Here is a 15,609-nt window from a genome sequence, read left to right on the forward strand (position 1 = left end):
TTCCTTCCTTCCTTCCTTCCTTTTCTTTCTTTTTTTAAATCATCCTCTGCGTATATTTCTTTGGGGCTTCAAAACAAAAATTTCCAAATGACAACCCAGAGCTTTCTGCCGTTTGTGCCACACATCTGACATTATGCAGCACCGAAGCTCAAGAAGTTCATTGTATTTGAAAAAATAAAAATAAAATAAAGCAATACAAATGAAAGATTTACATTTACAGGTGGCTCAGGAACAGAGCAGGACTCATACTTGGGGTGACTGCACAGAGCTCAATAATATCCTTCCTTTCAGCAACAAACCTAGCTTATAAGATATCCTCACAACCAGAATAGATATTAAAGAAAGTTAATATCTATCAACTTTATTATTTGTTCTTTCTTGGTATTGAAATAAGCAGTTTGCAAAGACTTCCTCTCAAGTCATTAAAGCATGACCAGGTAGGAAAAGATAAGTTAAACACTTACTACCATAATTTGGGTTAAGGTACATAATGTTCTTAGAGTTTCTTTTCAACAAACAAAATATGCCATTGGTTCTAGGAAACATTAGATCTGTTCAATACAATGTCGGGCCATGAAANCAAGGTAGTATATATTTTTGAATCTCTTTGAAGTGGTGGTTAAACTTACACAGAGTGAACCTTAGTGACCCCATGAGAAGGCAAAAACACAGCAGTAATATTTAATAAGTTTATATGGCCTGAGAAGTATTGATGTCTGGGGTCAACTGGGTACTCTGGTCAGAATGGTTTAAATTTAGATAAGATAATCTCATATACTCGATTAGACTGAGTTGATTAGAGTATTTTTTATATGAGAATATAGACTAGATCTGATTCTATGAGCACAATGAAAACATAATGCCTAAAAAAATGAAAACTGTGTCTAAAGCATGACTCGTTTAGCAGGATTAACAAAATATAAAAGGAGAAAAGCTCTTTTTCTACAAAAACTGAATAGGGTCGGTTAGTTTTGACAGGGGTGCCAAGAGCATTCAATGGGGAAACGGACGGTCCTTTCGTTACTGGATGGGGGAACTCTGGAACTCCTGGACCCCTCTGGGACCCAGCGCAGGTCGAGCCTCTGGTGGCTGGGATCTCGCAAAGGGTGCAAGGACCCGAGAGGCTTTTGGCTGTGTCATGACAGGGCGCTTGCATTTGAATCAGGCCTTATCGTTCTTACCAGCAACAGCTTGCAGTTTCCCGGGCGACCTTGGGGTGGCCTGGTGCTCTCAGTGGCGCTGCGATCAGTTTGGCCTGTACCTTCCCCTGCTTCGTCTCCTGCTGGGGTCTTTCCTCCTGGTCCCCGTTGTTGAAAACCGAGAAAGCAGTGTCTACTAATTGTGCCACGGGGGTCTGAGGCCCTCGTCGTAATTTCCAGAGTTTTCTTCTAATATCCGGGGCAGACCGGCTAATGAAATGCTGCCCCGTGAGGGCTTGATCCTCAACTGAAGAGGGATCTAAGTGGTTATGTTTTCTGTAAGCCTCAGTGAGCCTCCCCTGGGGGAGAGCAGAGTCACCTCTCTACCCTGAGTCACCTTTACCTTTTTGCAATTAATAGTTTTTTCGATACACCTCTTCATGCCTTCTAAAAGGCATTGGATCCGGTTGTCCCCGTCTTGGGTCCCTCCTGCTGTATTACAATCCTGATGGGAGACCTCGTCTGGGACAACCGTAGCCTCAGGTCCCCAGTTTCGGGTATTTGGGGCACAAAGGCAAAGGTCAAAGACTGAAAGTTTTCAGTAAAGCGGGCAAGGTCCTCCGAGAAGCGTCCAAGCGTTTCCTTGCGTTGCTGCAGGTCAATAATAAGAAAGGAGCGTCGATGCGTATAGTGCCCTGTGTCCCGTTAGCCACTTCCCCAAGGGGTAACATTTTTAGTATGAGGCCCCACGTGGACTTACCCCGGCTGGGCTGGGTTCTTCCTTAGGCAGGCTGGGGGTATAGAGGAGAGTACGGAGGACGGCTAGTACCCCCAGATCTTGAACTTGACTCCAGTCATGGAGTCCCCAGAGAAGCAGACTCCGTTATTGAGCCCATAGGTGTTTTGGGGCCCCACGAGAGAGGGGAGAGCCGCTGAGGATGTCGGGAGGTGGGTGTCGCGGGGCGGGCTGTGCAGTACAGGGATGTAGACGGCCTTTGCAAAGGTCCAGCTTTCTGTTCTACCTCATGAAGGCCTGTACACAGGGGACCTCAAGCCATTTGCCTTCCTTTCTGCAAAACGAATCCCGTTGTAATATGGTATTACAGTCAGCACTTCCCTTTTCTGGCCAAGTTTTCCATCCTCCAATTTGCAACGAGGCCATGTGTTATTACATAAGAATATAAGCCTTTTTTCCCTAAGTTCATCCAATTTGAAAATATTCCAGTTCTTGAGGATGCACTCAAGAGGAGACTGGGGAACTAGATGGGACATTCCCATGTTCACAAGTGGGCCCCCAAAATGAGAGGCGAGAAACCTTAGGTTCTCCCAGGGTGTCCCGCAAGAGTTTTAACCAAGATCTCTCCTCGTGGGGTCTCGGGGCGTCCCTCCTCCCCCCTCCCACTTGTTACCGGAAGTCTCTGGTGAATTCTGTCTCTGCGTGTGCCTCATGGTCCTAAGTGCAACCTATCTTTTAGTTTTCCTCTGATAGGAACAGCTCCGAGTAGGTCAACTAAGGGTGCGCTAAGGGTGGTCCAAGGATAGTGGCTTGAAAGGATTTGGGGATGGGGTGAGGAGAACATTTCAAGAATGACCTCTCCTGCCAGTGCTTCTAATGATGGGAATGAGCCCATTTTGGTGGGTGAAAAATAAAAAATAAAAAAAACACGGTTACAGGACCTCCGGCATCTTTCCCAACAGCGGGGGCTGTGGCTTCTATTGAGAACAAAGGAATCACCACCTCCTTCCCACCTCCGTTTAGTCCACTCGATGGAGCAACAGAAAAAAAAAATGTGAAAACACTGTGAAAGGGGTTGAGCTTTCTATAGGGACAGGGTGACACCGCCTGGCTAGGCGATCTCCAGAAAAGTAGTCACAGATTCGGCAGTCAGGTCCCATAGGCAGAAGCCAAGAAAGAAGGGGAGGCGCGCAAGCGCGTAGTGGCATAGCGCGTGTCCACCAAGGGAGAGGTAGCCGCATGAGTAAACAGAAGGGCAGGGAGTCAGCCCCCTAACCCAAGACGAGGGAGGGACATGCTTACCAGCTCTCCGCGTCACAGCTCCAGAAAGATGTTACCGGACTGGGGAGCCCCTGGAACTCCCGAACCTCGGTTCTTGGCATCGAATCGACAAGGAAGTGAGGACAGATGCCCAGCAATTTGTAAGCAAGCTGACTTTATTGACAGTGAATGTACATTCTCAGTTGGGAAAGCGGGTTGCCAAGAAAGGTCAGCCCCCAAGCTTCCTGCTTCCGGCTCTTTTATTTAGCCTGCAAGGGTCTGGTCCTCCCCTCTTCATAGTAGCCCTTTCTCTTGATGGACAGATTTCTTATATAACCATCTCCTCTCTGAGCATGCGTATACCCATAATGCACTCGGTTTGCCCGCAGTGGGGGTCAGAACCACTGTGTGAATTTATTATAATGATTGTGTAACGAAGCAGAAGTGAATTCTAGGTCCCACCAGTTGTCCTTCCGTGCATGAAAATGTCCTAATATGTTGGGAAATTTCCCTATCATTGCCTCACTAGTGTGTCTGGTCCCATGGTTAAGTCAAGGCTATCGTTCAAGGCTATTTTTCATTTTGGCTGCTCTGGGGAGGGCTACTACTGTAACTCCTACCTTATTTTCAGTAAGTGGTGCTGGTAACACTGGATATTCACATGCAGAAAAAATGAAACTGGTTCCTTACCTTATACCATATACAAAAATTAAAATGAATCAAAGATCTAACATAGGAGCTAAAACGATACAACTTTTAGAAAAAATCATTGTGGAGATGGGTGAAAAATCAAAGTTAAAAAATCTATTAGAAGAAAACGTAGAGGGAATGTTGTGACCGAAATAACCAGGCCCAACTCGAGTGCTCTAATCCAAGAGACAGTTTATTAGCCGGCGGCTGTCCTTGCAAAGGAGCAGCCCCGAGACGCAGGGGCACAAAGGTTTTAAGCCCTCGATTCCATCCCCCACATCCTTAATCTTTACACAAAAGACTATATCTCCTCCATTCATTAACTGATAACTAAGAGGTGGGTAAGCAAGCAGGGGTACAGAAGCAGAATGCGTCGTCGTTGTTAAAATATTTTGTACCTATAGGCAGTGATCCGGCCAGTAAATCCCTTTAGTTAATAAATTTTTAGCAGATAACTAACTAGAAGTGAGACATGGCGGTTAGCACGTACCATGTCTTATCCTTAACCTATTGTTTCTAAAGGTGAGGTCACTACAATAAATACAGTAGGATGGTCTTCAGCCTTAAAGGGGATGAAGTTCGGATACATACTGCAACATGGACGAACACTGAAAAAAAACATCATGCTAAGTGAAATAAGCCAGACACTGAAGGACAAATATGTATGAAGGACAAAAATATGTGTGATTTCTCTTATACGAGACATCTAGAATATGCGAATTCATTAAGACAGAAAAGAGAACAAAGATTACCAGGGGCTGTGGAAAGGAAGGATGGGGAGTGATTATTTGATGGGTACACAGTTTCTGTTTGGGATGATGAAGTATCTCTGGACGGTCTCTGTGGTGACGGTCGCACGACTTTGCAAATATACTTAATGTTGATGAATGGTGCATTTAAGAAGGGCTAAAAGGGTAAATTTTATGTTGCATATATTACCATAATAATAATAATAAATAATAAACACTAAGACAAGTTAGAAAACAAAGAGAATTCGTAAAAGAGGAATGAGGAGAAAGGTCCTGTAAAGCCATTGTAAAGGCTTTGGCTTTCATTCTGCCTGAGCTGCAAATGTGTAGGTCAAGTTTTTCCGACAAACTCTGTATTGCTAAAACTTCCTCTTGATCGGTGTTATCTAATCAGGCCTCCACCAGTAGCTAAGGTGAGTTCAGCCACCCAAACAAAGGTCACCTGTGGGCGCGCTTCACCCGGCCTTGTGGGAGGAGCGATGAGGCTTTCGCTGGGTGTGCAGTGATACCTGGGGCATTGAGCCCAAACTTGGCCAATTTAGAGCGTAAGGGGTGGTGCTAGGGCTGATGGGCGTGGCTCGTCGGCCGGAATAACGCACGGGGCGTGGCTAGAGCGAGGGGCGGGGCCGAACGTTTGACTCGCGGTGTGGAAGGGGCTACAGCGGGCGAGGGTTGAAATAGCTGCTCCCGAAGGCGGCCTCCTAGTTTGGGCCCTGGGTCTGGTGACCTGGAGGGGGCTGTGACGGAGTTGGAGTGGGACACGGTGAGAGCGCTGGGGGCGGTTACTGCAATGTGCCTGCCGCCGTGGGCGACTTGGGGTGTGGGCTACACAGTCTATGTGTACCCGCCGCCCAGGCACGCCGGGGTGACCCTTAGCTCAGGGCGCACGGTGCCTGGGCAGGTGAGGAGACAGGACTCTGTGCCTGGCGGTTAGGGGTGCGGGCCGCAGGAACGAGGACGGATGACAGGCGAGGACCCCAATCAGGGCCGAGGTGGGGGACTGGAGGCTCCTAGAAGTAAGAGATGTGAAGGCTGGACCCACCGCGGAAAGGGAGGCATGGAGTCTCTGAAGCTGCACAGGTGAGGGGAGCAGGTGTCAGAGGCCCGGGCAGACGAGGGATGAAGACGAGAACCGGGTGGGGTTGGGTCTCAGTGAGAGGGGCTGCGGTGGGGCTGGGGTAAAGCCGCAGGCTGCCCCCCTCCTCTCTCTAGCGGTGACCGGAACCACTGATGGTATGGGCAAGGCCTATGCACACGAGGTGAGCCTGGAGCCAGGAGTGGAGCCTTGTGAATGGCGGGAGCTTCCCTTGTCTGTTTGCCTGTGCTCAGCTGCCCCTACTGGACTGAGAATCGTGTCCTTTATCTGCTTCCCTCAGACAGCCGCTCCCCAGGAAGCCTCCCCTCTGCTGGCCGGCCCCAGGGTAAGTGTTTACCCTGGGCTTCTACAGTCTCTTGTCATTTCCCCATCATTGCCCTGATTCACTCATTTATTGACTTTTTCTATTGCCAGTCGCCTTCTAGCTGCTGGAGGTACAGCAGTGAACAAAAGAGATTGAAAGAATCAAAAGATCTTGCCCTTATAGAGCTTATGTTCACTAGAGTGAAGTGAGACAGTCGTCAAAAAAGAAATAAATAAAAATATATAGTGAGTCGAACGGTAGTAAGGGTTAAGGAGAAAAATAAATCATGAAAGGAGAACAGGAATGTGTGGGTTTCCATTTTTATACAGGGTGATCAGAGAAAGGGTCACTGAGAAGGTGTCATTGAGAAAAGATCTGACAAAGGTGAAGGTCACGTGGATAATTGGGAGAAGCGATTTCTAAGGAGAAGAAAAAGTCAGTGCAAAGGCCCTGAGGTAGGGAGCATCGCTTGCTGGAGAAGCAGGAAGGTGGCCGCTGTGACTGGATCAGAGCGAGCCGGAGAGGAGAGAGCAGTTGGCGATGAGGACAGAGATACACTTTCAGGGCAGATCATGGGGAATCTGGTAGGTTATCGTGCAGACTTTAACATTTGCTGAATGAGATGGGATCCTGGGAGGGTTCGGAGCAGAAGAGGGTTGTGATACTGTAGTGAGTAAAAGTAGAAGCGGGGAGATCAGCTAAGAGGCACTTGCGAAATCCAAGCAAGACGTGCTGGTGACTTAGTCCCGGGTGACAGCTGCAGGTGTGAGAAGTACTTGGATTCTGGATTGATTTGAAGGTAGAACTGACAAGATTTAGTGAAAAGATTGAACGTGGAGTATGACTCCAAATTTTTTACCTTGAAACCTGAAACCTTGCTAAACTCACTTCTTAGTTCTTGTAGCCTTTTTGCAAATTTCTTAGGATTATCCGTGTAGGTGATCACGCCATCTGCGAAGACCATTTTATTTATTCCTTTCCAATCTATATACCTTTTCTTTCTTTTTCTTGCCTTATTGCATTGGCTACCCCGCCCAGCGGCTCTTGCTCCCTCTACTGCCCCCTGTTGGAAAACCTACGCAGTACGCTAGCTTTGTTAGAACAAGGCACTCCATTGCCTTCAGTTGGAAAATCGCTTTCAAAGACGCGCATCTCTGATGTCTCGGATGTGTAGGAGGGCCCCTTCGATGGGGTGCCTTTCTGCCGTGCCCACCTGCTACAGCTGCTCAAGCTGAGTCTGGTTCGGCCCTTTTATAGCCCACGGTGTTAACGTTAAAGGAGAATGGCCCACATGGGAAAACCAATGCCTGCCGTTTGGACTCTGTGGTTTTCTAAAGTTTTATTTGGGATCATTCCTGAACCCACGGCTTCTTTTCTCTTAATCACCTGTATATATATCCCCTTATTTCATCTGGCGAGAGTCACATGGTCTTTTGTGCCTCAGTTTCAGATGCATATCTCTTAAATTAAATATTATTATCTTTGTTTTTTTTTTTTAATCGAAGTTATAAAAAGTCAAATAGTTCTACAAGGGTTGAACTTGTTAAAGATGACTGATACTTTTACATAATATGTTGATAGTGTACATCTTGATTTCTCAGTTTTAGCATTATTTAGTAACTCTCCACAATGAAAGGTGAGTGGTTCTGGTTCTGGTTCACAGAGACCTGTGCCCACACCACAAACACACCCTCCCAGGCTCCCATCCTCCAGCATGATATCTCATAGATGTGGCTACAGAATCACATTACCGCACACGTGAAAACACTGTCCACAGCTGAGCCATCATGACTCTGATGACTTTTCCGGTTTTTTTGTGTGTGTTTTTTAACAACATTTTCATCTCCCTGGAGTTGGCCATTGTCTTGATTTATCACCTACTTGGGTTTCTATGTCACTATCTCTACTTCAACTCCAACTGTAGTCCAAAAACATAAAAAAGTCCAAAAACATAAAAAAGCCCAAGAAGTTTCATCTTGCTGGACCGATTACCCACTTTGCTACACATCCTGAGACCTCCCTTAATCTCTGTCCTTGGAAGCCTCTGTTTTCTCTATCATGCGTCATAGCATTTTTTAATTTACTCCATTTTGTTGGAGCATATCCTCCAGTAGCCTCGTGAAAAAGAATGCATGGATGGCGAAATTTTCAGCTCTGTTTTCTATCAGTTATGTGACTTTCGATAAATGGCTTCATTTTTCCGAGCCTCAGTTTGATATCTGTAGAATGGGAATAAATATTTTTGCTGGCCTCATAGGGCTATTAGGACAATGGAATGAAATAATGCACAGAAAACTAAGTTGTCCATAAATGTTAGCTATTATTATTAGACATACACAAAACAAGACCAGGATGGTTTTTAAAATTTTAATTTTTAAATATTATTTTCAAGTAATGCATATGCTCATTTTATAAGATTTAAAGAGGCTAGCTGCGTGTTCTTCTGGTATTGGAGGAGGTTGTTGTTTGAGACTAACCCTACAAATGAGAATGATTAGGAAAGCTGGATAAAATTTTTTTTTTTAAATGACTGTTCGAAGGCATCATACAACTACTAAGACGACGAGGAATTGTAACACCAAGATTTGAGGACAGAGCTTTCAACACACTATTGTCGAGTAACACTAATGTCGCTCAAAGCTTTGGAAAATATCCCAGGCATTTGGTTGGGATCCTGAAGAACTATAATCTAGGAGTCAGGGTGAGTAGAAAATAAAGTAGAAAAACTAGGTTTCACAGGCCCTGAAACCTGGTTTCAAATCATCTCCATCTAGTTTGAGATTAAAGTGCGCTGATATTTTAGCGCCCCCTAGTTTAGCTGCGTGGAAGCAGCAAAAAAAAAAAAAAATCTATCATCTTTAGAAGAAAAGATATGCAGTTGACCTTGAACAGCGTGGGTTTGAACCGGGCAGGTCTAAACTGGATGTGTCCACTTATATGTGGATTTTTTTTTCCAATTTGCTGTCGACTGACCTGCTCAGATTAATTGACCTGCTCAATTCAAATCCTTGTTGTTCAAGGGTCAACTGTAGTCCAGAACCTCAAATTAGCAATACAGTTTCTTATATTAAATATCCAATGCTCGACAAAATATAACCAGGAATAGTAGAAGAAAACTCATGACTGAAAACGAAAGAAATGATAATGTATACAGGTCCACATGTGATCAAGATAATAAAAATATCAATCAGCATAGGTTTTAAAAATTGTGGTAAGATATATAAAACATAAAATTTACTATTTTAACCATTTAAATGTACAACGCAGTGACATTAAGTACATTCGCAATGTCATACGGCCACCATAGCTTTCTATCTTCAGAACTTTTTCATCATCCCAGACAGAAACTCTGCACCGATTAAGCGATAACTCTCCATTCTTCCCTACCCCCAACCTCTATTCAATCCTCTCTCTCTATGAATTTGCTGATTCTAAATACCTCACGCAAGTGGAATCATAGACTATTTCTCCTTTTGGGTCTGGCTATTTTACTTCGCATAATATTTTCAGTTTCATCCACGTTAGAGCAAGTATCAGAACTTCATTCCTTTAATTTTCTTTAGTTTTTAATTGTAGCGAAAAGACATAACATTAAATTTGTCATTTTAACTATATCAAAGTGGACAGTTCGATAGCATTAAATGCATTCACGTTGTTGTGGAACCATCACCATCTCCAGAACTTTTTCAATATCCCACACCAAAACTCTGTACCCATTAAACAATAATTCCCCATCCTTCCCTACACCCAGCTCCTCGAAACCACCATTCTACTTTCTGCCTATGGATTTGAGTATTCTAAGTACCTCATATAAGTGGAATCATATAGTATCTGTCCTTTTGTACCTAGCTTACTTAATTTAGCATAATATTTTTGAGGTTCATCTATGCTGTAGCATGTGTCACAATTTCCTACCTTTTTAAGGCTACATAATATTCCATTGTATGTAACACCACATTTTATTTATTCATTCACCCATTGATGAACACTTGGTTTGTTTCTGCCTTCGGCTGTTATGAATAATGTTGTGAACACTGGCGTAAAACATCTGTTTGTGTCCCTGCTTTTCATTCTTTTGGGTGTATTCCCAGAAGTGGAAATGATGTATGCAAGACTAACTTGGATATTCATATTGAGATCTCACATGGATTTTAGTGTGGATTTTTCTATTTCTACAAAAAAAAATGCTGTTAAGAATTGAATCTATAGGTCACTTTGGATAGTATTGATATCTTAGCAATAATGAGTCTTCAAAAAAAAAAAAAAAGATTAAGTCTTCCAATCCATGTACATGGGATGTCTTTCCAAGTATTTATCTCTTCTCTAATATCCTTCAGTGATGTTTTGTATGTTTTTAGTATGTAAGTTTTTCCTGCTTGGTTAAGTGAATGCCTAAATCTATTTATTCTTTTTGATGCTATTATAAATGAAATTGTTTTCATAATGTCCCTTTTGGATTGTTTGTTATTAGTGTATAGAAATGAAACTGATTTTTTTTTTGGTGATGATTTTTGTATTCTACTACTTTACAAATTTATTTATTTATTCTCACTTTTCTGTAGAATCCTTAAGATTTTCTACATATAAGATCATATCATCTGTGAACAGATAGTTTTACTTCTTTTTCTACAATTTGGATGCCTTTGACATCTTTTTCTTACCTAATCAGGCTAGAACTGCTAATAATTTGTTGAAAAGAAATGGCATGATGTTAGCTGTGGGCTTTTCATGTTTATTATTGTATCTTTATTAGGTTGAGGTTGTTTCCTACTATTCCTAGTTCGTTGAGTGTTTTAATCATGAAAGGGTGTTAAATTTTGTCAAATGCTTTTTCTGTACCAATTGAGATGATCGTGTGGGGTTTTCCCCTTTATTTTGTTAATGTGTTGCATTATGTTCATCGATTTTCATGTCACACCATCTTTGCATTCTAGGAATAAATCCCACATGGTGTATGATCCTCTTAATATGCTGCTGAATTCAGTTTGCTGATAACTTGTTGAGGATTTTTGCATCAAGGTTCATAAGAGATATTGGTCTGTAGAGTTCTTTTCTTGTAGTGTCTTTGGCTTTGGTATCAGGGCAACGGCTGGCCTCATAGAATGAGTTAGGAAGTGTTCCCTCCTCTTCGACTTTATGGAAGAGTTTGAGAAGGTCTGGCTTTAGTTCTTCTTTAAATGTTTGGTAGAATTAATCAGCCATACCATCTGTCCACAGGTTTCCTTTCTTGAGAAGTTTTTGATTATTGATTTAATTTCCTTACTAGTTATGGGTCTACTCAGGTTTTCTATTTCATCCTGATTCAATTGTAGTAGGTTTTGTGTTTCTAGGAATTTGTCCATTTTATCTAGATTATCTAGTTTGTTGATGTACAACTGCTCATAGTGCTCTCTATAATTCTTTTTATTTCGGTAGAATCAGTAATAATGTCTCACTTTCATTTATGATTTTAGTAATTTCAATGATTTTTTTTCTTAATCTAGATAAACGTCAACTTCGTTAATCTTTTCAAAGAACCGACTTTTGGTTTCATCGATTTTCTTGATTTTTTTTCTATTTTCTATTTTATTTTTTTTCTGCTCTAATCTTTATTATTTATTTTCTTCTGTTAGCTTTTTAAAAATTTTTATTTTATTAGTTTCAAATATACAGTACATGGCTTGGACATTTATATAGTTTATAAAACGATCCCCCAATTGATCTCTTCTGTTAGCTTCGAGTTTAGTTTGTTCTTCTTTTTCTAGTTCCTTAAGTTATAGAGTTAAGCTGTTGATTCGAGATTTTTTTTTTCTTTTTTAAAGTAAGCATTTAGAGCAATAAATTTCCCCCTGAGCACTGCTTTCACTGTATCTTATACATTTTGGTATTCTGTGTTTTCATTTTCATTTGTCTCTAAGTACTTTTAAATTTCCTTAGTGATTTCTTCTTCGACTCATTGCTTTTTAAGAGTTGTAGAAGTTCTTTATATATTATGATGTTAATCCCTTATCAAATGTATAATTCGCAAAGATTTTCTGCCACTTTGTGAGTTGCCTTTTCCCTCTGTTGATAATGCCTTTTAATGTACTAACGTTTTTAATTTTGATGAAGTACAGTTTATCTATTTTTTCTTTTGGCGTCACGTCCAATAAATTTTTGCCAAACCCAATGTCATGAAGTTTTTCCCCTCTTTTCTTTTAAGAGTGTTATAATTTTAGCTTTTGCATTTAGGGCTTTGATCCATTTTAAGTTTTTTGTATATGGTGTTTTGCTTCATATATTGTGGGGCTCTTTCGTTGGGTCTGTATAACTTTATAATTGCTATATCTTCTTGCTGCATTGAACTTTTTAAAATTATAATGCCCTTGTCTTTTGTAATCTTTTGACAACCTAATGTCTATTTTGTATGACAATAAGATAGACACCACTGCTCTCTTTTTGCATGGAATACATATTTTCTAGCTTTTTACTTTAAGTATCTTTGTGTCTTTGTTTCTAAAGTGAATCTCTTGTAGACAGCATAGAGCTAGGTGATGTTTTAAAATCCAATATGTCAATCTCTGTCTTTTAATAGAAAGTTTAATACATTTGTAAAAAATAAATAAATAAAAAGTAAGAAAAGATTTACTCCTGCTGTTTAGCTATTTTTTTTGTTGTTGTTTTATTTTCCCCTTCTATATCTACTAACTTTTAAAAAATTTAGTTGATTTTCCTAGTGTACCACTTTGATTCCCTTCTTTCCTTTTCTGTATATTTTTAGTTGTTTTCTTAGTCATTACTTTGGGTGTCCCAAGTAACATCTTAAACTTATAACAAACTAGTTTTAATCATATCGGCGTGTTTTCGATGGTTTACAAACACTCTGCTCTTACACGTATCCATCCCTCCTTGTTTATATTATTATTGTCACAGGTTATATCTTCATACATTGCATGCCAATTACCACAGCTAGTGTAAATTTACAGTGATTGTTTTATACGTTTACCTTTTACATGGAAAAAAATAGGAGTTACAAACCAAAAGTAAAATAATGCTGGCTTTTCTATTTACCTATGTAGGTATCTTAATCTGTTCTGCACCCTCCATGTCATCTTATGGCTTTGAGTTGTTTTCTAGTATTTTTAAAATTTCAGCCTGAAGGACTCTCTTTAGCATTTCTTGTAGGGCAGGTCACCATAAAAGCTAGGACACATTTTGAACTGAATGATTATGGTTCCTTACAGAGAACCATAAAACATTACTGAGAGGAATTTTAAGACCTAAATTAAAAGAGGGATATACTTGTACCTCTATTGCATACCGTATACATCATTCAGCAGTTTCGGTGTTGTAAAGGACCCCTCACAGGTTCAACGCAATCTCAGACAGAATCCCACCAGATTCTTTTGCATAAACTGACAAACTGATTGTCAAATTTATACAGAAATGCAAAGGGCCAAGAATAGTCAAGAACATCTTGAAGAAAAACTCCACCAGATAATAAGAATGATTATACAGCTACAGTAAATAAGACAGTGTGACATTGGTACTATGGCAGAGGAACGGACCAAGTGGAACAGAATAGAGTCTAGAAATAGATTCACACATATACAGACACTGAAATTATGACAAGATCGTATTACAGAACGGTGGGAGGAAAGATTATCTTTCGATAAATCGAGCAAAGATATGCATAAGTGAAACCTGTCCCCTACCTCACGCCCTGCACAGAAATCATTTCCACTTGTATGGTGGATCCAGATATGAAGTTGGACTGGCAAAGCATAAAACTTTAGCTAATTTATAAGAATGTCTCCATGACTATAGAGTTGGGAAAGATCACCACCCCCAGCTTTATTTAAATATAATTGACACATAACGTTGTGTAAGTTTAAGTATACAACGCGATGACCTGCTACACGAATATATTGTGAAATGATTACCACAATAAGGTTAGTTAACACATGCATCACCTCTCATAATTATTATTGGGAAAGACTTCTTCAGTGAGAAACGAAAAACACAAAACATGAAGGAAGAGAACAATAAACTAGATTACATTAACATTAAAAGTCCTTATTAATCCGAAGACACAAATAAGCCAGTGAAAGGCAAGCCACAGAGAGGGAGAAGGTATTTGCAGCACCCAAAACCAACAAGGAGCTTGTATTTAGGGGGAAAATTAGACATATAATCTTTTAAAAATGCAAACAACCCAGTTGAAAAGTGGGAGCCAGATTCGAATAGGCGTTCAGATCTACAAAAGAGAAAACCCGAATGGCCAGCGAACATACGAACAAGTATTCAACCTCATTTTTATTAGGAAACTACAGATTCAAACCAGAGTGAGATACAACTACACGGCCACCAAAATGATTAACACTAAAAGTATTGGCAGTCCCAAGTGTTGCTGGGATGTGGAATGACTAGAATTCTGAAGCTTCGCCAGTGCGCATATAGTTTTGGGGAAACTGGCCAGGAGCTCCTAAGGTTGGAAATACGCACACTCTGGTCCCCTCTATTTCACTCCTGTTGTACATGAGTGCACACGCGCTCCAAAGACATATCCGGGATCATCCCTAGATAAATTATTTGTGATAGCCCCAAAATGGACACAAGCTCCACGTCAGCCAATAGCCGGTGAGACAATTAAAGCATGACATGTTCATAGAATGAAAAGTTATAGCAAAGAACGTGAATGAACTGCTGCTTCACATGGCATGGATGAATCGTGTTTAAATGTTTAAACATAATGTCTAGCAGACGAAGCCAGAGAGAAAGGGTACATACCGTATGAATCCACTTATATGAAGTTCAGAACTGGACTATTCTAGAGCACATTAGAGGCTAAGATGGTGGTTACCTGGAGAGGAAGCAAGGGGTTATGGCTGCGAAGGTGGGAGAATCTGGGAAACTGTCGGTTTTTTATTTCTTCACAAGGGTAGAGGTTAAAAAGTTGTATTCATTTTGACGCTAAAATTTTATGCACTTTGATACGTGTATGGGAAAGTTTTATTTAAAAAGTCTACGGGTCAAAAAAATCCAGAGGGAGAAGTTTTTGAAATGAAGGTGAAAATCTCTCTTCTCCCTCCAAACCATTCCCTCCAAGTGACCTCCAATTAAAACGTGGTAGGTGTGTTTTTTCCTCTATGCATATGGAAGCGTGTATGTGTCATTTTTATCTGGACGGGAGGCAGCCTACTGTTCTGCACTGTAGCCGCCATATATTCTGGAGCTCATTCTAATCAGAAGAAATCGCTGACCCATGCTTTTTACTTGCTGCACAGTCAAGCGTCCCCTGGCTACACTGTACTGACTTAGTCTTTCCACCACTGATGAGCGTTCAAGATGTTTCCTATTATGTGACTACAAATAGTATTGCAACCAATATCTTTGGACAGATTCGTTTCCCACATGTGTATCTTGGAAAGGAATAAATGTCCAGAGGTGGAGTTGATGGATCAAAGGGCATGCACATTTTAAATTCTAGTATGTGCTACTTAAAAAAAAAAAAAAAAAAAAAAGTATTCTATGTTAAAAGTAAGCTAGAAAAAAAGAGAAGGTGAGAGTCGAAGCAGGACTGGTAAAGGGAAGGACTGATGGTTCCGTTTTCTTCCTCCAGAGACTCTCCGATCTTATAAACTGCAACATTATGTCTGTGGCCCAGGTGAGACTGG

The 15,609-nt window shown here is 41.0% G+C and overlaps 1 long non-coding RNA gene across 1 annotated transcript in view; it reads right to left on the minus strand.

Annotated features, from left to right (window-relative positions):
* LOC120605288 (uncharacterized) overlaps positions 1 to 3,260 on the minus strand; it is a 6,884-nt gene extending 3,624 nt beyond the window's left edge. The window contains exons 1-2 of the long non-coding RNA XR_005653583.1: positions 3,178 to 3,260; positions 1,182 to 2,209 (exon numbers count right to left, since the gene is read on the minus strand). This is a non-coding gene — a long non-coding RNA (uncharacterized LOC120605288). The remainder of the gene's footprint in view (positions 1 to 1,181; positions 2,210 to 3,177) is intronic.
* Positions 3,261 to 15,609: the final 12,349 nt, after the last annotated feature.

This window comes from Pteropus medius, unplaced genomic scaffold (assembly GCF_902729225.1).
Source record: "Pteropus medius unplaced genomic scaffold, Ma_sr-lr_union100, whole genome shotgun sequence".
NCBI classification, from domain to species: Eukaryota; Metazoa; Chordata; class Mammalia; order Chiroptera; family Pteropodidae; genus Pteropus; species Pteropus medius.